The 21,832-nt window shown below is 45.2% G+C and overlaps 1 protein-coding gene across 1 annotated transcript in view; it reads right to left on the bottom strand.

Annotated features, from left to right (window-relative positions):
• LOC143281888 (thrombospondin type-1 domain-containing protein 4-like) overlaps positions 1-21,832 on the bottom strand; it is a 333,059-nt gene that overhangs the window by 244,101 nt on the left and 67,126 nt on the right.

Below are 21,832 nucleotides of genomic sequence, written 5' to 3'. Positions count from 1 at the left end.
AAATAATAAAGCTGAGAGTTCTCTTCTTAGACCCTGTATTGGGATTTCTTGTCTTGTCTCGAGTGAGAAAATGTCTGCTGTACGAGAGAGAGAGAGAACATGAACATGAACGTTTGAGCAGGAATGTTAAAGGCTATGGCCCCATACTGAAGTGCCTAATACAAAAGAATATAATACATGATTCTCACTGACTAACAAAGGTGACAGTCAACAGACATCAGGTCTATTGCGGCACACATTGTCGCCCCTGCATGAATTGTCGCCGGCGACATAATGTGCAGGCCTTACTGCATGTAATGTCGTCCTTCTGCAAATATTGTCGCCGGTGACATTATGTGCAGACCCTCACTGTATGTATTGTCGCCCTTCTGCATTATATATGCCACTACAACACACACGCACACACACACACACACACACACACACACACAACTGCACAGTAGGAGTGCACTTGGCCTAGTGTCGTGTTGTTGTTCTTATCATAGTTGTGTACGTGTTGTTGTTATTTTTAATGTTTATGTTGTTGTGTGCGTGTGTCCGTGTGCGCACGCGCATATCCCGATATTGTTGTGTGCTTGTTTGTGTGAATGTATGCGTGTGCGTGTATTTCGTGTGTGTGTTTGGGAGTACATTCGTGTTTATGTAAAATGGATATGTGGTGGGAGAGGTGGGGGGTATATGTGCGCGGGTGTGTTTGGCGTGTGTGTGTATGTCAGTGTTTGAGTGTGCGTGCGTGTGTGTGTGTGTGTGTGTGTGTGTGTGGAACCACATAACAGGCCTGTTTATGACTTCCCTTATCTCCTTGTGTGTGTGTGTGTGTGTGTGTGTGTTATCTTCGAAGGCACAACTTTTCAACGGCGCTACTCTGCGTCATACAAGTTACGTCACAACTCTTCACACAGTAGGTTTGGGATCTTGTGTCGATCGTACAAGTCAAGAGTGAATGGGTTTGTTTGTATGTTCTTTCTTTGAAAGTGACACACAAAAGTATCTACATAGATAATAGAAACCGCCCAAACTCCCTTAAATTCCACTTATTGTTATTCGGAAAAAAACAAACAATATTGTAAAAACTAAAAGCATCTGTTTCTTCTGTCTCATTTCTTGTTGACAACAACATATTTAGCCTAAAATGACATGGTTCTGTAGAGTATTTCGAATGAATTAATTTCACTCTGACATCATGAAAACCAGGGCAACAAAAAAAAAAGGATTTTGTCTTCTTTAGCCTGACTACACAAGTGGCACATAAGTTCTTGTTCACTTAAGTTTCTGTATGTAAAACAATGGCAAGCAAAATCAGCAACACCGAATCTAAATTTGCTTAAAGCACTCTTTACATATTATCTGTTTATTTTTATTCCAGTGTAAGGTTCTGTCTTGTGCGTTGTCTTGAAAGATTTATACTGTGTAAATCTATCACTGTTGTACATATGGTCATGCCAGTCCTGCCATCTACAATCAATTAATCTTTGTTTAAAACATTTCAAAAACCCTGAAATACATTGGACAACCTGGTTATCCCAAACAAACGCAAATCCGAAAGAATTTACACATTTTCGTATAATTATTAGAAGCCCATGTCTTCTTACTGTTACCATCTAAGTTTCGCAGTAACTTGTAGCCTTAAAAGGCAATCTAAATTCATCCATTCTTGTAAGTTTAAGCCAGTATTTTATACATTTCACATACCAATCTAAATAAATTGGATATCTACCAAGAGAGAGAAAGTGTGTGTGTGTGTGTGTGTGTGTGAGAGAGAGAGAGAGAGAGAGAGAGAGAGAGAGAGAGAGAGAGAGAGAGAGAATCGGAACTTATTTTTCTACAATCCAAAAAAAATAGTCCCCTCAGATGAGGCGGGGCCCTTGTTAGACCCTGCACAGGGGATTTCCTGTCTTGGCATGAGTGAGAATAAGGTGTCTGCAGTGAGTGAGAAAGAGAGGAGGGGGAAGGGATGTCAGCTGTCTGGGTCTTCTGTCTTGGAGACGTGGCTGTCAGAGGTCAGTACGGGTTATACACTGTCCTGTCCAACACGTGTCTGTCGGCCCGACTGGACTGCACGCCCGATGTATGGAGGTAACACAGCCCGCGGCACGTGAAGCACGAAGTGGACACAGCGCTCGTTTCAGCGTGTGTGTGAACATGCGTGCGTATGCCAGTGAGTGGGGTTACTATGGGATAGTTGTTATCAAGAAAATCAAAATCCGTGTGTGGTTACATACATACATACAAAGAGAGAAAGGGGAAGAGAAAGAAAGAGAAGAGATGACACACACGCATGCACGCACGCACACACACATGGAGTTAGAGAGAGAGAGAGAGAACAGAGAGACAGTGAGCAATGCACGTCACACTACCTGTCACTCGATATCACACCTAATCCATACACACACACACACACACACACACACACACACACATACAGATGGAGCAGTGAGTGAGAACACACACACACACACACACACACACACACACACACACACACGCACACACGCACACAAACATACATACACACACGCACACAAACACACACACGCTCACATACACACACACACACACACACACACACACACACACACACAAACACACACACGCACACAAACATACACACACACACACACACACACACACACACAAGAAACCACTGATAAAAAAAAAAAAAAAAAAAAACTTGCTGCGCGCAGACATTTGAACTGACTTAACCCCTCTTCCTTCAAACAGCCGGCATTGTGATTCTGTCGCTCTCAGCACTTATCTCCCTTGACGTGAGACGTGTGTGACAGGTTCCGCTAATGACAGGACTCACGTCAACCCTCCAAGATCACACACTTCGCCTAACTTCTTTGTAATTAGGTAAATGGCTGGAAAAGAGGGTTTAAGGAAGAAGAGGAAGAAGAAGAAGAAGATGATGATGATGATGATGATGATGACGAGGACGAAGACGAAGAAGAGTGAACAAGAAGAAGAACAACAACAATAACAAAAGCAAAAACAACAAGATCAAAAACAAAAGCAAGAAGAACATGAACAACATCAAAAACAATAACAAGAAGAAGAAGACTAAAAATAACAAGACCAAGTACAAGAACTCTTTGGGTGGCATCCCCATTCGCCAATATCCGAATCGTCAGTTCCCGCTTTGTCTAATTCCGATTATTCATCGTTCCACGACATAAATAATACTTTAATTTCTGTGTATGTTTTTAAAAGTTGAAGCATGAACTGGAACACCAATAGCAAGCTTATATGTTTTACTATCCACACTTTGTAATTTCTTTAACATGCATTGTGTTGCAAAAAAAGAATGCCTCTTGTGCACATGTTAGGTTTGAGCGTACTAGCGATGTTGCTGGGTAGATAAGTACAGAGTTATCCTGCCCCCAGAGTTTCCTGCTAATAATCTTTAATAAGTTGAGGCTTTTTCTAGTCTTTGTCAAGAGGTATTCCATGTCTATATTCCATGTCAGTTTTGATGTGAGATATACGCCACGACATATGCTGCTTTCTCTCAGCGATCACGTTATGGAACCATGTAGCCGAAAGTACAGAAGCCAATACTTCAATTAGCTTTCACTCTCTCTGTGGAGTGAAGAAGGTAAGGTGGCAGGGGAGCGGCGGGAGAGGGGGGAGTTGAGGGGGGTAAAAGTCCCAGTCTGTTGCAGGACTCGAACCCATCGACACTTGTTTCCTGGTCGGACGCATTGCCACTAGGCCACCGCTCCGTGTCTCTGTCTGTATCCGCCTTTGTCAGTCTGTCTCTGTCTCTGTCTCTCTGGCCAGCTGTTTGTCTCTGTCTGTATTCGTCTTTGTCTGTCTCTGTCTGTATTCGTCTTAGCCTGTCTCTGTCTCCCTCTCTCCTTCTGTCTTCCTCTTTCTCTCTGTGGCCAGCTGTGTGTCTGTCTGTCTCCCTCTCTGTTTTCCTGACAATTACTTCCTTCACCCGGCCCTTGACCTGTGCCTTTTTGATGTGACGGGTTGAGAGGAAGGGGGTGGAATAATAGGGCACACCTGACAAACAATTGCAGCCTGCGTTGTGTAGCAACCCACGTGATCCCTTCCGTCTGTGCTTTTAACCGGCTGTAGTTTTTTTCCTGCCTCTTGTGCTGGCTTTTTCTTGCTGTTGTTACTGTTGTTTATTTGTTGTTGCTTTTCACAAAACGGGAGTGGTGTAGGGGTCGGGTTGGGGGTAGGGTTGAGGGAAGGTTCCTTTACCGGTAAAGCCCTTGTCCAACTCTCCACATTATTTTCTTCAATACCTTTTTTTTTTTTTTTTTAAGCGAGTAACAGAGAGAAGAAATCTGAACCCTGTTGTAATAGGGAGGGGTTTAATCAATGTGCTAACTACACGCATTAGTTTTATTGTTTTTGTTTGTTTTGTTTTGTTGTTGTTGTTGTTTAGTTGTTTGGTTTTCTTGTGTGTGTGTGCGTGTGTGCGTGCGTGTGGCTGCACTGCACGTAATGCGAGTTGCACTCATGACATCGATTTATCACGTAAAGGGTAAACGTCGGTCCCCTCAAACAAGCACTGACGGATCGAGTGGACATGAAAGGAGAGTTCACGCCCTTCGTACCGGCGTCATTCCAGCTTGTCATGTGTCTTGGAAATAGGTTTGTGTGTTCGCTTTCTTGTTGAACAGACTGATAGCGGCCGCGGTTAGGGGAAAACCAGTGAGTAAACAAAGCTTGTTCCCTTACCGTCAAGTGACTTGGCCAAAAAGACAGGTTTGCGGTTCACCCTGTTGGTGAGATGTGGAAAGACATGGGAGGAAAATGTCCAGATAGCAGGGGTCCGTTTGTGTGTGTTCGTTCGTGCTTTTGCTCAACGTCTATCCACATTTGTGATTTTAGACGAAAATCCATTATCCCCCCCACCCCCACCCCACTGATGCCTTAAATCATCACTACTTTCCCTGTTCTTCTCTCCTCAATTAGCATTAGAAAAAAAGGAAGAAGAATATAAACGAAATAAAATAATCTAACTTGTCAACCAGTAGAGTTACAACAAAGAGCCAACTGGGCTCCAAATTAAACTCTGAACTATTTCAAACACATGTTGATTATCATATAAGACATTTCTAATGGAAGCAAATGGAACTGCAGATTTTGTAAATGACATAGGTAAATATGGTTTTAACTGTTCATATTTATGGTGTTAACATTTATGGATGATATGCACGGGGATAATTTCATTGCCGCAAATGCAAGTCACATTTGAAGTATATTTTGTTTTTATGGCATCCAGTCGTAATCTGTATATTAGACTGGTGAGCCTTCTGCTATTGTGATGTCCTTTTGTTTTAAAAGTAAACATGAGATAAATTTTTCGCGAGCTATTGTCAGTATTTTCTCTGTCAGGATCAGACTCCTGTTTTAGTTTATTGACATGGTTCCAGCAAGTTTTCTCCAATAGAATATAACCTTTTTGAAATGAATATGGAATACGAATTTCTATGGCTTTGGAAATGTCCATTGCCTCTTTTTTTCGCACAACGATCCACCCGCTCATTTCCAACAAAAATTAATCTTTGTACCACGGGTGGTCAAAACATGAAGTATACGACGAATTTCTGTTACGAATTCTCCTCTTGTCTTCAAATCAAAAGATTTTAATGCTTATAATACAGATGTAGAATCGACACAAAATAGCACTTGAAAGATGGTAATGGGAAGATCTAGTAAGTGATTTAATCCCATTAATAAAGCCATGAGTTCTGCTGTGACTATACTTCTTCTTAATGACGGAATTATAAATGCTGCCCCTGCCTGATTGTTATCAAGTACTGAACCATTTGTGTATACTTTAAGGTAATTTGGATCTAGTAATTTTCGTGAATGTGAGATTTAACAAAAACAGAGACAACATGGACTTCAGCTTTCTTTAAATCCAGGTAATTAATGGCAAATATTACGTTGTTCATCTCTCATTGAGTTATTGTCGTGTATGATAACTGAGGGGCTGTTTGATTTGGGTTCACTCCTGATGTTTTGAATATGCCTGAGGTATAAGTACCTATAGTCGTGCGGGAGTGAATAGACTGTGCTCTTTTAGGGGAATGAAGGTTTGATTTTAAACTGATCTCGGCAATATTTGAATTTTGAACTGTTGTACATCTCAAGATATATCTTGCTGATGCAAGTTTCATCTGTTCTTCAAAGGGTATTACTTTAATTTCTGTGTATGTTTTTAAAGTTGAAGCGTGCGAGCGCGCACGGGGTGTTGCTGGTCCGTCGGTCAGGATTGTATCCTGGTGATCCCGTAGGATGTCATGTCAGAAATACACCGTGTTACATGTGCGCGCGCGTATACTCTCTCTCTCTCTCTCTGTCTGTTTCTCTGTCTGTGTGTGTGTCTCTCTGTCTCTGTCTGTCTCTCTGTCTCTCTCTCTCTCATGTCGACATGCAAAGCTTCAGGTATCGTGAGTGCCAGTCAGTCAGTCATGCAAGTGACGTCTTTATTTCAGTCAGTCCGACGACTTCCGATGGACAAAGGCGCCGAAAGAAACATGCCTTTGATGATTCGGTCACTCCCCGCCTCTCTGTGTCCCTCTGTTAGTCTGTGTGTGTGTGTGTGTGTGTGTGTGTGTGTGGCTGGCTGGCTGTCTGGCTGGCTGTGTTCCAGCTTTCCAGGCGAGTGTGGCGCGTGATCTACTGACTCAGTTATTGTCTGTCAGTCCGATGCATGTTACCTTTGTTCTTTCTTTCAGTGAGTCAGATGAATAGGAAGCCCGAAGAATATGGCTGATTAATTCATTCTCTCTCTCTCTCTCTCTCTCTCTCTCTCTCTCTCTCTCTTCACACACACACACACACGGACGGACGGACATACACACGCACGCACGCACGCACGTGACATCTTTATGTCAATCAGCTAGACTTTAGTGGACTGGGCGGAGAGTGAATGTGTCAGCCCAAGCCTTTCGGAGAGTGGACAGTAACGACGATATGTATAACTAAATGACCACAAGGCTGGATACCCGGAGCTTCACTGCAGTCTCTCTCTCTCTCTCTCTCTCTCTCTCTCTCTCTCTCTCTCTCTCTCTCTCTCTCTCTCTCCCTCCCTCCCTCCCTCCCTCCCTCCCTCCCTCTGTCTGTCTCTCTCTCTCTCTGTCTGTCCGTCTCTCTGCCTGGCTGTTTCCCTCTCTCTCTCTCTCTCTCCCTCTGTCTGTCTGTCTGTCTCTCTCCCTCTGTCTGTCTCTCTGCCTGGTTGTCTCCCTCTCTCTCTCTCTCTCTCTCTCTTACGATTACGAGCGTTACGATTCAGATAATTATATTCTGCCTCGTGTGCGCATCGATTTGTACAAATCTATCTTTGCATTTTTTGGACCATCTGCTTGGAACTTTCTTCCTTCGTTCATTAAGACGTGCGATTCATTACGTTCCTTCAAATCAAGCATACGAGAACTTCTGCTCCACAAACAATAGGCCCACAAAGCGTTTTTTTTTTTTTTTTTTTTTTTTTTTTAATAACCAGCTAAAAAAGACAAAAATCATGATCTTTCCGTGAAGTTTTTATCTATACCTACATGCAGTGAATTTATTTTATTTCTACCTTTGTGCTTTAATGTTTTTACTTGTTCGCCTGTAAATTGGATGTTATTACCTGCATCAGCAAATTAATCACTTTTGTATATGCGCAATGGTAAAGTTGTGCTTCTCTGTTTTCTTTATGTCCGCTGTATGTTTCTCACTTCGGTCATGTCTCTGTATGTGCATAAGTATATGTGTGTGTGTGTGTGTGTGTGTGTGTGTGTGTGTGTGTGTGTGTGTGTGTGTTGGGTAAAGAGAGTGTGTTCATGTGTATGGATATGAATGCGTGAATGCGTTCGTTTTATTACTTTTTACGATGTTAATGATGATGATGGTGATCATTCTTCGTTGTAGTAGCAGTAGATGTAGCAGTGTTAACAAAATTATTATTTTTGTGTCGTTATCGTTAATGTTGTTATTGTTATTGTTGTTACAAGGACAGTTTGGAAGACTGGGCGATGCCTAAAATCTTTATCCTTGAGTAATAAAGTTTTTGAATCTTGAATCTTGAACCTCTCCCTCTCTCTCTCTCTCTCTCTCTCTCTCTCTCTGTCTCCCTCTCTCTCTCCCTCTGTCTGTCTCTCTGCCTGGCTGTCTCCCTCTCTCTCTCTCTTTCCCAGAGAGACAGACAGAGGGAGAGAGAACGAACGAACGAACGAAATTTTATTTCACGAGGGTAAGGGAATAAGCACAATTGTTTTTTACATCCGGCCCTCTGGGGAAAAAAAGTAAGATAAATGCATGCACAAAAGCAAATTCTTCACACACACAAAAAGGAAGGGAAAAAATCCCCTGCTCCCTCGTCCACCCACCCTTCCAACAACAACAACAACAAAAAGGTAAGCGTGAACATCACATAATTCAATACATCAACAGCATATGTGAATGGTACAAAAACATGTACAAATAATACATTTATGGAGGAGATAGAGAGTAAGGATGAAGGAAGGAAGAAGAAGGAGAAGAAGAGAGAGACAGCCAGACAGACAGACAGAGGGAGAGAGAGAGAGGGGGGAGAAGAGCCAGGCAGAGAGACAGACAGAGGGAGAGAGAGAGAGGGAGACAGCCAGGCGGAGAGACAGAGGAAGAGAGAGGGGGGGTGAGCCAGGCAGAGAGACAGACAGAGGGAGAGAGAGACAGAGGGAGAGAGAGAGGGGGAGACAGCCAGACAGAGAGACAGACAGAGGGAGAGAGAGAGGGGGAGACAGCCAGACAGAGAGACAGACAGAGGGAGAGAGAGAGGGGGGAGACAGCCAGACAGAGGGAGAGAGAGGGGGGGAGACAGCCAGACAGAGAGACAGACAGAGGGAGAGAGAGAGGGGGAGACAGCCAGACAGAGAGACAGACAGAGGGAGAGAGAGAGGGGGAGACAGCCAGACAGAGAGACAGAGGGAGAGAGAGAGGGGGAGAGCCAGGCAGAGAGACAGACAGAGGGAGAGAGAGAGGGGGAGACAGCCAGACAGAGGGAGAGAGAGAGGGGGAGACAGCCAGACAGAGGGAGAGAGAGAGGGGGAGAGCCAGGCAGAGAGACAGAAGGAGAGACAGAGGGAGAGAGAGAGGGGGGGAGAGCCAGGCAGAGAGACAGACAGAGGGAGAGAGAGAGGGGGGGAGAGCCAGGCAGAGAGACAGACAGAGGGAGAGACAGACAGACAGAGGGAGAGAGAGAGAGGGAGACAGCCAGGCGGAGAGACAGACAGAGGGAGAGATAGAGACAGACAGAGGGAGAGAGAGAGGGAGACAGCCAGGCAAAGACACAGAGGGGGAGAGAGAGAGAGGGGGGGGGGGAAGACAGCCAGGCAAAGACACAGACAGAGGGGGAGAGAGAGAGGGGGGGAAGACAGCCAGACAGAGAGACAGACAGAGGGAGAGAGAGAGAGAGGGAGACAGCCAGGCGGAGAGACAGACAGAGGGAGAGAGAGAGGGGGGAAGACAGCCAGGCGGAGAGACAGACAGAGGGAGAGAGAGAGAGAGATGGGGGGTGGGGGGGAGGAGTCGGAGCAAGTGCAAAATAGCAGATGCCATCTAAAAAGAAAGTTTACATTCATATCGGGCTTCTAAACAAAGCATTTCCGGTTGGCCTTGTTTCTTCTTTCCGTGTTTCTTTTGTTTCTCACTTCTTCTTTCATTTTTTTTTCTTCTTTCGTTTTCCTTCTTTCTTCCTTTTTCCTCCGTTCATTTCCAGTCTTCTTTTCTTTCTGTCTTTCTTTCTGTCTATCTCTGTCCTTCTTTCCAGCTTCCTTCCTTTCTTTCTTTAATCATTTCTTTTTGTCTTTATTTCTTTCTCTTTTTTTTCTTCTTCGTTGTTTCTTTCTTCTAAATCTTAGCAGAAATCTTGCGACGTTATAGGCCATATAAATATTTCAAAAAACATGCTAAAAAAAAACATAAAAAAAACTATAGATATATTTCAAACTATGTGGAAAGTAGAGGCAACACTGCCTACGTATTTACAATGTTCGTGAAAAGTGAAGTGCCACCTGCACAGTTTTCTCCAAGGGGGTATGGTGAACTACTGAATGTTCGGCAAACAGCGGTGTCTGCAGCCAATCCACTCATAACCAGATGCGCTTTTTTTTCACGTGCACTTGCACTTCAGTTTTACAACGTTTATAAACTACCACCGAATATTTGTCAAAGGCTGGCTGAAACATCGATTTGAAACCCATTTGAAGAAGAAGGGGGAGGAGGAGGAGGGAGGGAGGGAGAGAGAGAGAGCGAGAGAGAGAGAGGAGACACGAACACGGACATTGATTTATTGAAATATGAAAGGATCAGAAGTGAACAAGCATTGCGTATTTCAATCTTACTGATCTACTGAATTATCAATATGAAGCTTATTTATTTATTTATTTATTTATTCATTTGTTTGTTTATTTGTTCATCTGTTTGTTTATTTCTATCCATATATATGTCTATAGGTCTATCAATCTATCTTTTTATTCTTTTTTTTAGGGGGATTCATTTATCGATTTTTTTAATTATTGTATATTGTATTATATTATAATATTCATTACTGTTCTGTCACCGTTCTCTGTCAAGATTCAGTCTGCTCTTCCCTGGAAGAGGGCGTCGATCCACTGAGTACTGCACCACCCATTTCTTCTCTTCTTTTTCTCTTTTTTTTCCTTCTTTTTTTTGTCCATTCTTCTTCTCCTCCTCCTTTTGTATCTGAAAGTGCATCTTTTTTATTGTCAAAACTGATTAGGACAACTCCTTTCTAGCCGTGGATTCTTCTACGTGAGCTCAGTGCAAGCTGCACGCGGGCGGGATCTCAATTTATCGCCTTCAGCGAAAGACTAGCACCTGGACCAGCACTCAAGGTCTACTGGAGTGGGGATGGGCGGGTGGGGAGTGGGGAAAGTAAAAATCCCCTGAAGCCAGTTGCATTGCTTGGTTCTAACTTTTTGACAGTTACACGAGACTAAATACCTTCGTTGACCGAACTACGCCATTGGTCAGTTCCATACTACACACAGTTAGTAGCGGGTTACGACCATACCAGGCTCTTCCGTCCGAGCAATGCAGCTGGCTCCTGGACTGTCTGTGGGACTGGAACCCGTGACCACTCGCTTGCTGAAACCAGGCCACCAGCGAGGTGAACAAAAGACGGCAACACACGGTCTGACTGTTCCGTTACTTTGACATGAACACGTAACAGAAACAGAAAGTATAAAATGGGGGTGGGGGTGGGGGAATGGCGGGGGGGGGGGGGGTGGGGGGGAGGCGTTGGGGGAGGGGTGGTGGTGTGAGATCTGCACGCGAAAACTCTGTGATGTGCACCTGAAAAACATCATCCCCTATCTTGGAAGGCACATTGAGACAAAGTTGGTAAACACAGGATTCTCTGTCTCACTCACTGACTCACTCATACACACACACACACACACACACACACACTGACACACACATACACGTGCGCGCGCGCACAAACACACACATACATAAACACACGCACGCATGCACGCACGTACGAGTGCGCGCGCGCACGCACGCACACACACACACACACACGCACACACACGTGGACGTCTCTGCAATCACGTTCACGCGCTCACATGCTTGTATCCGCATGCGTGCGCGTGCGTGTGCGCGCGACTGTGTACGTGTCAGTGCGCGAGTGCAGAAACAGATGCATACATACAGGCACAGACAGAGAGGACAAACAGGCAGTCAGACAAACAGACAGACAGACGAACGGAGAAACTAAACAAATTGGCAGTGCTCACAACCGCATATCACTGCACCCGCTAATGAGACGAAGGAAACCTTGAAACGCCCAATTCATTCACGGTACATTTTATATTTATCTCTGCATTCCGAAACCAGCTTCCTCCCCTCCCCCCCCCACCCCCCTCGCCCCCTCAACCAACACCCTCTCGTTATCGTTTTGCATTGCTACCACCCTCCCCTCTCCCCCTCCCCCACCCACTATTTTTTTCTGAACTATAGCCAGATCTAAATATTCTACATCAAAGGGTGTGTCTTTGCAAAATGATGATTGGGTGAGACAGGCGGAGGGGGAGAAGAGGGGGTGAGAAAAAAAACAACAACCCAAGATAACGTCCTTCTTTCACACACACACACACACAACACCACACCACACCACACACACACACACACACACACCACCACACCACACACACACACACACACACACACCACACCACACCACACACACACACACACACACACCCTTCTCTCTCTTTTATTTCTTCTCTCCTCCCTTTTTCTCACACTCATAAAATAAGATAAAACCTTTTTCATTCTTCCTTCCACCATCTTCTTCCCGTTATTTTCCCTTTCCCCCCTCCCTTTCCCTCTCTCCGTCTCTCCCCCTCTCTGTTTCTCTCCCTCTCTCTGTCTCTGTCTCTCTCAGTCTCTCTCTCTCCCTCTCTGTGTCTCTCTCAGTCTCTCTCTCCCTCTCTGTCTCTCTCCCTCTCTCTGTCTGTCTTTGTCTCTCTCCCTCTCTCTTTCTGTGTCTGTGTGTGTGTGTGTGTCTCTCTCTCTCTCATTCTCTCTCGCTTTATATACTTCAGGGAAATTCTGTCCTGTCTCTTCAGATACGTATAATGATTTCTTTACAAAAACAGATGGTCGGTGTATAGTTTTCTTTAACTGTGGATTTTCAGTAATAAGTATGTTTTTGAATAGTAAATGTTATCATTGATTTGAATGAGTCTTGCACTCCCCCATGTTACACCAATCAGAGCTATTTAGCTTTAACTGTTTAACCATGAAAGATTTCTGACGTTCTTGTCATGTTCAGTTCATTGCGTTTGCATTGTGACAATTTAAAACACAATACTGTAAAACCAAAGGTTTCTGAGATTTTTTTTCCCTTTTCTCCTATCTGCAAGTATCTTTCTTCTCCTGCATTCTCTTTCTCTTCTCCTCCGACTCCTTCTACATATTGTACAGCGGGTAAAAAAAAAAAATCAAGAGGCCATGGCGAAAGGGTAGAACGTCCCACTCCGTGTCTGATCGGTAAAGGGCTGGCTGGGGTTTGGTAGGACTGAAATAGAAGTGTAATCACTGGACGATGACACACACTGTCAGCAACAACACCCAACCTCGCTTCTGTGCAAGTTTTATGGGCCATGTGGGGTGTTGGGAGCTGGGGGGGCGTGGGGTGAGGGAATGGGGGATGGTGGTGGTGGAAGTCGGCTTGGTGTGTGTGTGTTGGGGGAGGGAGGGAGGTAGGGTGGGAGGATGGGGATGGAGACTTAACATGTAGCAGACTACGTCTGTGTTGTGTATCTCATATCTTTTGCTTTCCCTTCTCTTCTGTTCTTTACTTCGGGTTTTTATGTTATCGTTTTTGTGTGTGTGGTTTTTTTTTAGGTTTTTTTTTTTTTAGGTCTTATTTCTTCCCCCTCGGTGTTGCCATTTTCTCACGGTCGGGCACGCATTCTTTACTGAGGTGTCTGTGTCTGTGTTGTGTGAATGTGTGTGACTGCCTCCCCCTCCACCACCCCTCTACCGTCTTCCCACTGACATTTTTTTTTCTCTTCCTGTCTCACTGCCTCCGTCAAAGCGAAATGTTTTTGTCAAGGTAATGTTACATCTGTGTGTGTGTGTGTGTGTGTGTGTGTGTGTGTGTGTGTGTGTGTGTGTGTGTGTGTGTGTGTGAACATGCGTGTGTTAGTATGCGTAAGCATGCGAACTGATGCGCGAATGTCATTTTGCCTCTCTGAATACCATACGTCCGTGCGAAAAAAGAACAACTGTTTTCAATTCTGACAATAACAAAGTGCGCGCGCTGGATTGCGAGACAGAAGCAGACTGGGTCGTTTCCCTGGGTCACACCTGATGAGTCATGAGCAGGGCCAGTGATCCTCTCCATGATGAGCCATGAGCAGGGCCCGTGATCCTCTCCATGATGAGCCATGAGCAGGGCCCGTGATCCTTCATGATGAGCCATGAGCAGGATTCGTGATCCTCCATGATGAGCCATGAGCAGGGCCCGTGATCCTCCATGATGAGCCATGAGCAGGACACGTGATCCTCAATGATGAGCCATGAGCAGGGCCAGTGATCCTCCATCATGAGCCATGAGCAGGACACGTGATCCTCAATGATGAGCCATGAGCAGGGCCTGTGATCCTCACTATGATGAGTCATGAGCAGGACACGTGATCCTCCATGATGAGCCATGAGCAGGGCCAGTGATCCTCCATCATGAGCCATGAGCAGGACACGTGATCCTCAATGATGAGCCATGAGCAGGGCCTGTGATCCTCACTATGATGAGTCATGAGCAGGACACGTGATCCTCCATGATGAGCCATGAGCAGGGCCAGTGATCCTCCATGATGAGCCATGAGCAGGGCCCGTGATCCTCCATGATGAGCCATGAGCAGGGCCCGTGATCCTCACTATGATGAGCCATGAGCAGAGCCCGTGATCCTCACTATGATGAGCCATGAGCAGGGCCCGTGATCCTCCATGATGAGCCATGAGCAGGGCCCGTGATCCTCACTATGATGAGCCATGAGCAGGGATCGTGATCCTCACTATGATGAGCCATGAGCAGGGCCCGTGATCCTCACTATGATGAGCTATGAGCAGGGCCTGTGATCCTCACTATGATGAGTCATGAGTAGGACACGTGATCCTCACTATGATGAGCCATGAGCAGGGATCGTGATCCTCACTATGATGAGCCATGAGCAGGGCCTGTGATCCTCACTATGATGAGTCATGAGCAGGACCAGTGATCCTCACTATGATGAGTCATGAGCAGGACCAGTGATCCTCCATGATGAGCCATGAGCAGAGCCCGTGATCCTCACTATGATGAGACATGAGCAGGGCCAGTGATCCTCCATGATGAGCCATGAGCAGGGCCCATGATCCTTCATGATGAGTCATGAGCATAGATCGTGATCCTCCATCATGAGCAATGAGCATGGATCGTGATCCTCCATGATGATCCATGAGCAGGACCCGTGATCCTCCATGATGAGCCATAAGCAGGGCCCGTGATCCTCCCTATGATGAGCCATGAGCAGGGCCCGTGATCCTCCATGATGAGCCATGAGCAGGGCCCGTGATCCTCCATGATGAGCCATGAGCAGGGCCCGTGATCCTCACTATGATGAGCCATGAGCAGGGCCCGTGATCCTCACTATGATGAGCCATGAGCAAGGACAGTGATCCTTCATGATGAGCCATAAGCAGGGCCCGTGGTCCTCTCCATGATGAGCCATGAGCAGGACCAGTGATCCTCTATGATGAGCCATGAGCAGGGCACGTGATCCTCCATGATGAGCCATGAGCAGGGCCCATGATCCTCCATGATGAGCCATGAGCAGGACACGTGATCCTCCATGATGAGCCATGAGCAGGGCCCATGATCCTCCATGATGAGCCATGAGCATTACCCGTGATCCTCCATGATGAGCCATGAGCACAGCCCGTGATCCTCACTATGACGAGCCATGAGCAGGGCCCGTGATCCTCCATTTTGAGCCATGAGCAGGGCCCGTGATCCTCCATGATGAGCCATGAGCAGGACCCGTGATCCTCCATGTTGAGCCATGAGCAGGGCCCGTGACCCTTGCCAGCCCCATCGTCCGGGACAGCTGAACCTTTCTGCTGGCGGAAGGTGGAAATACTCTCTCCATAGCTATGCCCGTCGGGCAGCCGGTCTGTGACGGAGTCAATGACGGTGAAAGATCAGTCAGCAGCTTCAGTGCAGACCGGCCCTACCCTCCTCCTCCACTCTTCACTTTAACATCTCCACACCTCTCCACTCCGTTTTTTTCCCCATGTCACAGGTAGTACTTGTAATTATTATAGTGAATTATGCCTGCGCCTGCTGACTTGTCTTATTAACTAATGTATTTTGTATGTGGAACCTTCGTATTTATTTTGTTAATAAAATTACTGTGATGGTGACAGTGCAGCACCCTTCCGGCGTCCCTCACCCCTTATTCTTTACCGCTATGTTTGTATTTGTATTTGTATTTCTTTTTCATCACAACAGACTTCTCTGTGTGAAATTCGGGCTGCTCTACCCAGGGAGAGCGCGTCGCTACACTACCGCGCCACCCATTTTTTGTATTTTTTTCCTGCGTGCAGTTTTATTTGTTTTTCCTACCGAAGTGGATTTTTCTACAGAATTTTGCCAGGAACAACCCTTTTGTTGCCGTGGGTTCCTTTACGTGCGCTAAGTGCATGCTGCACACAGGACCTCGGTTTATCGTCTCTTCCGAATGACTAGCATCCAGACCACCACTCAACGTCTAGTGGAGGGGGAGAAAATATCGGCGGCTGAGCCGTGATTCAAATCAGCGCTCTCAGATTCTCTCGCTTCCTAGGCGGACGCGTTTCCTCTAGGCCATCACTCCACGTTCGTGTGTTTTAGACTAACGATGGAATGAATGTTTTTACTTTTAAAAGTTACTATCTCTTAAAATAAGTCTTTACAATCTCTTTACGACGAGCCTGAAGGCTATTTTCTGTACTCTGATTCAGACAATAAAGTGACTGATTGACTGATTGATTGTCATTGCACTACTGTGAGTTACATTTGTAATCGTCTATTACTTATCGAGGGCAAGTGGTAATTTGAAGGGACAAGTACGTTTCTCTGTATCCACTTGTGCCTTGGACGACTGTACAAAATTATTTGGGAATTCCTTACACTGAAGGAGTGTCGTCAAGTGAGGACTTCTTATTCGCTGCCCACTTGAGTCCGCAGATAATGCCGATCAAGACTGCTCTGGTATTGGTAGTCATTTCGTTTTCCTTACGGACCAGATAATGCTGATCAAGACTGCTCTGGTACTGGTAGTCATTTCGTTTTCCTTACGGACCATATAATGCCGATCAAGACTGGTTTGGTGTTGGTAGTCACTTCGTTTTCCTTACGGACCAGATAATGCCGATCAAGACTGCTCTGGTACTGGTAGTCATTTCGTTTTCCTTACGGACCATATAATGCCGATCAAGACTGGTTTGGTGTTGGTAGTCACTTCGTTTTCCTTACGGACCATATAATGCCGATCAAGACTGCTCTGGTACTGGTAGTCATTTCGTTTTCCTTACGGACCATATAATGCCGATCAAGACTGGTTTGGTGTTGGTAGTCACTTCGTTTTCCTTACGGACCAGATAATGCCGATCAAGACTGCTCTGGTACTGGTAGTCATTTCGTTTTCCTTACGGACCATATAATGCCGATCAAGACTGGTTTGGTGTTGGTAGTCACTTCGTTTTCCTTACGGACCATATAATGCCGATCAAGACTGGTTTGGTGTTGGTAGTCATTTCGTTTTCCTTACGGACCATATAATGCCGATCAAGACTGGTTTGGTGTTGGTAGTCATTTCGTTTTCCTTACGGACCATATAATGCCGATCAAGACTGGTTTGGTGTTGGTAGTTATTTCGTTTTCCTTACGGACCATATAATGCTGATCAAGACTGCTTTGGAATTGGCAGTCATTTCGTTTTCCTTACGGACCATATCATCAGTGACAAGCTCCGGACGCTCATGTTTTAAGGTTTAGGGTAAAAGAATATTTAAGAAAGATAATAATAATGATAAAAATTCACGGAACCTACATGAAAGAAAGACATTCTTCAACACCTGTCTGAGGCGCATCTACAAGATCCGATGGCAGGAGAAGATCCGAAACGAAGATCTGTGGGAGCGAGCGGGACAGGAACCAGTGGCCAAGCAGATACTACGGAGGAAGTGGGGCTGGATCGGACACACCCTCAGGAAGCCAGTGTCCAGCATCACACGCCAAGCCCTGACCTGAAACCCGCAGGGAAAGAGGACGAGAGGCCGGCCTCGCAACAGCTGGAGGCGAGATACCGAGGCAGTGCTGAAGCAACTGGACTGGAATGGCCAGAACAGCCCAGAACAGAGTGCGATGGCGAGGGGTCGTCGATGGCCTATGCTCCACCAGGAGCGAAGGGCAAAATGAAATGAATGAACATGAAAGAAAAGAAAAACAAGCGGAACGAAAGAACAGGAAGGTAATCAAAATATAGCGACAATGTGACCAGCAAGATAAGGCGGTTCATAACGAACATGTGTGTGCTCCGGATGCCGAACTGGGAAGTATCACGGACGATATTAATTTTTTAGTCCGAAAGTGTATATTCTTTTCTCTGTCTCTGATAGGCAGAACGTCACAGCTGGAATGTCATGACGACTGTGTTCGTTTTTCCACCCATTAAGTGTTTATCTCTGATATTTATGTTTCATGTGCATCTTGATTTCGATAATACCTGTTCATAACCCTTTTGAAAAAGGCGATTAAATGACAATTCACGCCTGTTTTGTTTCACTGGTTCACTTTACAAAGCAGTTGTAGTGGGGTGTTTGGAGAGAGAATCCCTGATGTGGAAGCGGCAAGGCTGGCACCCACCTCACTCACTCACCACGTGAAATAAGGAGGAGGAATTTTTGTTTAATGTCCCGTCACACATATCGGTGATTGAAGACATTTTGTTAAAGTATTTATGAATAGATCTGGGAATTATCGGTTAAAAGGGGTGGGAAATGTGGATGAATGGAGGGTTGGGGGAAACTGGGCAAATGAGGGTAACAACTGATAATGAATGCAAAAAGTCAAAAACATCAACGTTCTCAGTCACTTGTGATGAAAACAGTGCTGGAATCAGCCAGTACCCATTCACTCCAACACGTTTGCGGCTCACTAGATGCCGCACTGTGTAAGCATGACGTCCCACCTTCTGTCCGGAACGGTCGCTACAGTGACGGGTGGGACAAGGCAGAGCAATCCAGCCGGATCGGCGGGAACACGTGCCTCACTCCTCTCCTCCGGCGCCTTCTCTCGCCAGGTTGCAAGGCTGTCAAAGTGGCAACCACTCCAAAAAAGTTATCTCGCAACATCGCTGAAATGGACAACACTTTCACCAGAGACAGAAAAACCAAGAAGTATCCGATGACAGGAAACCGTCCACGGTTACGATCTGAGCCTTCCAGCAGACATAAACTACTTTGTACGAACGCAGCAGAGCGTGAAGAGAAGGGGGTGGGGGTGGGGGTGGGGAGGGGTGCACGGTACCCGGGGTATCGTGTTGTGGTGTATGCACTGTGAACACGGTGTTTGCACGAGCTCTTCGCACATCGTCAAAGCGCGCGATCGGGTGACGGCGGTTTGCCGGGTACCTGTCGTGGGTCGCTGACTCCACGGGTGTCCGTAACCGCGGGGAGATTGCGTGTCCAGATTGACAGCGGGTGGAGGAGAGGAGGTTCCCAGGTGGTTTCGTTTTTGTTTTGTTGTTTCCTCTTGTCATTTGTTTCTTCTTGTTCTCGTTGTTCTTGTTATCTTCTTCTTCTTCTTCGCCTTCTTCAAAACTGGATGGAAAAGTGCATAATTTATCTCATTATCATGGGCAGATACAATTTCGTTTCGTTTCGTTTTGTTCTGTTTCTGGTTTTTCTTCTTCTTCTGATTCTTGAATGGTTGAAAAGCGGGCCCTAGTGGAGGTTCCGAAGGGGATCTACGTGTCAGATTATGGACCTTTACCCGTCTTGTAGTTTCTATTTTGCACAAGATCTTCGTGAATGATAGTGGGAATTCATTTTCCGTGAAATAAAAACGCCTTCGGTTAGTGTTGCAGTGTACACTCTTTCTGCAACCTACAAAGTTCACGTATTCTAAATGTTTTTTTGATTGCATGCATTGCAGCGACAGAGAAGAAATCAAACCAGCGAAAAGGGTTTTGCCTCCATTCCATCTAGCAGGAAAGGTGCCTTTTTGTTATGCATTAATCTCTCTCTCTCTCTCTCTCTCTCTCTCTCTCTCTCTCTCTCTCTCTCTCTCTCAGTCATATGTACGATAATAATCCCAAGTAAGAAACCTTCCACTTCGTGTGAAATTGAATTAATTGATACATGTGTTCTCTCTCTGATGGGGTTCGAACCAGCTTCCTCCAAGTTAGTCGACGCTGAGTTGGGTTGTTTTTGTTTTTTGTTGTTGTTTGTTGTTGTTGTTTTTCCCAGTGACTTAAAAGCAACACATGGGCGTCACTGTTTGGTGAATGAACATCACGGATACAGAAAGAGACAAAGAACAGAGGATTCAGCCATCCACGTTGTCTGGTGTACATCTTGTTTTTAACTGTTGGTTTTCAGTGCAACAAGGATCTCTCTCTCTCTCTCTCTCTCTCTCTCTCTCTCTCTCTTCTGTGCAGTGTGTGTGTGTGTGTGTGTGTGCGTGTCATATGTGTTTGCCTGTATATGTTCGTGCGTGTATGCGTAGAGAGAGAAAGAGAGAGAGAGTGTGTGTGTGTGTTATTTTTTTAAATTTATGCCAGCACATATTAATTGCTCGCATTCAGTGAAGGGAAATTCGCTACTTGTCAGCCAAGAAAGCATCTGCGTGTACCGAATGGCCGTGAAAGTTTATTTTCATTTTTCATTTTATTTTATTTCATTTCTTTGTCCAGTCTGTCTGTGTGTTTGTTTGTTTGCTTGTCTCGTCATGTGGTATCTGTGTCTCCGTTTACATGAAGTCTTCCCTGTGAAAGGGGAGTGAGGGCTGAAACGTGTTGGTATGCGCCTTAAAAAATGCTGATTGTTTCTTTTTCGTTTTAATTTTGCTGTTCTTTTTCGTTTGCTTGTTTTTTTTCATTAATTTGCACATACACACACTCACTGTCAGGGAGACAGAAAAAGAGAACAAAAGTGAGGGATTGTGTTGGTTTGTTGTTTGTTTTGTTTGTTGTTGGTGGGGTTTTTTTTGGTTTTCTATGACTTGGAGCATGTGATATTTGTTAAAGTGAACACTGAATTTAGCAAAACTACATATATGGCGCCTCCATAGTTTTCAGACTGTAAAACATTCTACACACCATGTTTTTCTTTCCTCCTTAACCCTTTCACCGCCAGTCAATGTAGAGTCCAAAATTCACTTGTGCCATGAACACAGAAAATATGGCGTCTAAGAATAGCTGGAGATTACCCCTGCGATGTGAAGAAAATATGGCCTATCCTACCACCGAACATTAAGAGCAGTAGGTTCATGGATAACAGACCCATGATCTGGTCACCTTTCTGTGACATGTGTCCTCTACCTAGCTTGTACATAAATGCGAGTTTGGTGGTGAAAGGGTTAATGTTTGATGTGGATGATGTTGTTCCACCAGGACCTGTAGGCTGACAGAATTACTCTACATGCAACACGTGTCTTGAAAAACAAGTTTGCTTTTGAATCATGATATATTATGTACAACTTCGTTTTGTTTCATTATATGATACGGACATAAATTAAATTAATTCTTGCATTTTACTAGCAGGCATGTTTGATGGGTGTTTTTTTACAGTACTTTTTTATATAGGATATTGTTCATGATCTTGTTTTATATTCTGCAACCTTGTTTTACTACCTTTTCTTTAACCATGTAATTTTGTTTTTATTTTTAGCGTGCTTCTTTCATTGCTGGTTAAACAAAACCGTCAGGAACACTCACTTCTTTTTTTTTTCATAACACATCGTATTGTTTAGGCCGTGATCTATATGGAAGAAAAGGAAAAGGACAGAGAGAGAGAGGGGGGGCTGAGAGAGACAGAGAGGAAGAGAGAGAGAAGGGGAGAGAGAGAGGGAGAGAGAGAGAGAGAGGGAGAGAGAGGCATGCAGGCATCGATGGAGCTCAGACACCTTGGAGCCGAGCAAACAGCTGTGTGGGCCAGGGGATGAGAAAGTAAGGAAGGAAGGGATATAAGAGTAGAGGAGCTTACTGAAAGGAAGACACGCCCAGCCTCCCATCATTCGTTTCATTATGTTATTATTTTTTATTTCTTAATTTTCTTTCTTTAT

Source organism: Babylonia areolata, chromosome 5 (genome assembly GCF_041734735.1).
Source record: "Babylonia areolata isolate BAREFJ2019XMU chromosome 5, ASM4173473v1, whole genome shotgun sequence".
Taxonomy (NCBI): Eukaryota; Metazoa; Mollusca; class Gastropoda; order Neogastropoda; family Buccinidae; genus Babylonia; species Babylonia areolata.
Note: the sequence above shows the minus strand (reverse complement) of the source record. Positions and strands in the feature narration are given on the sequence as shown.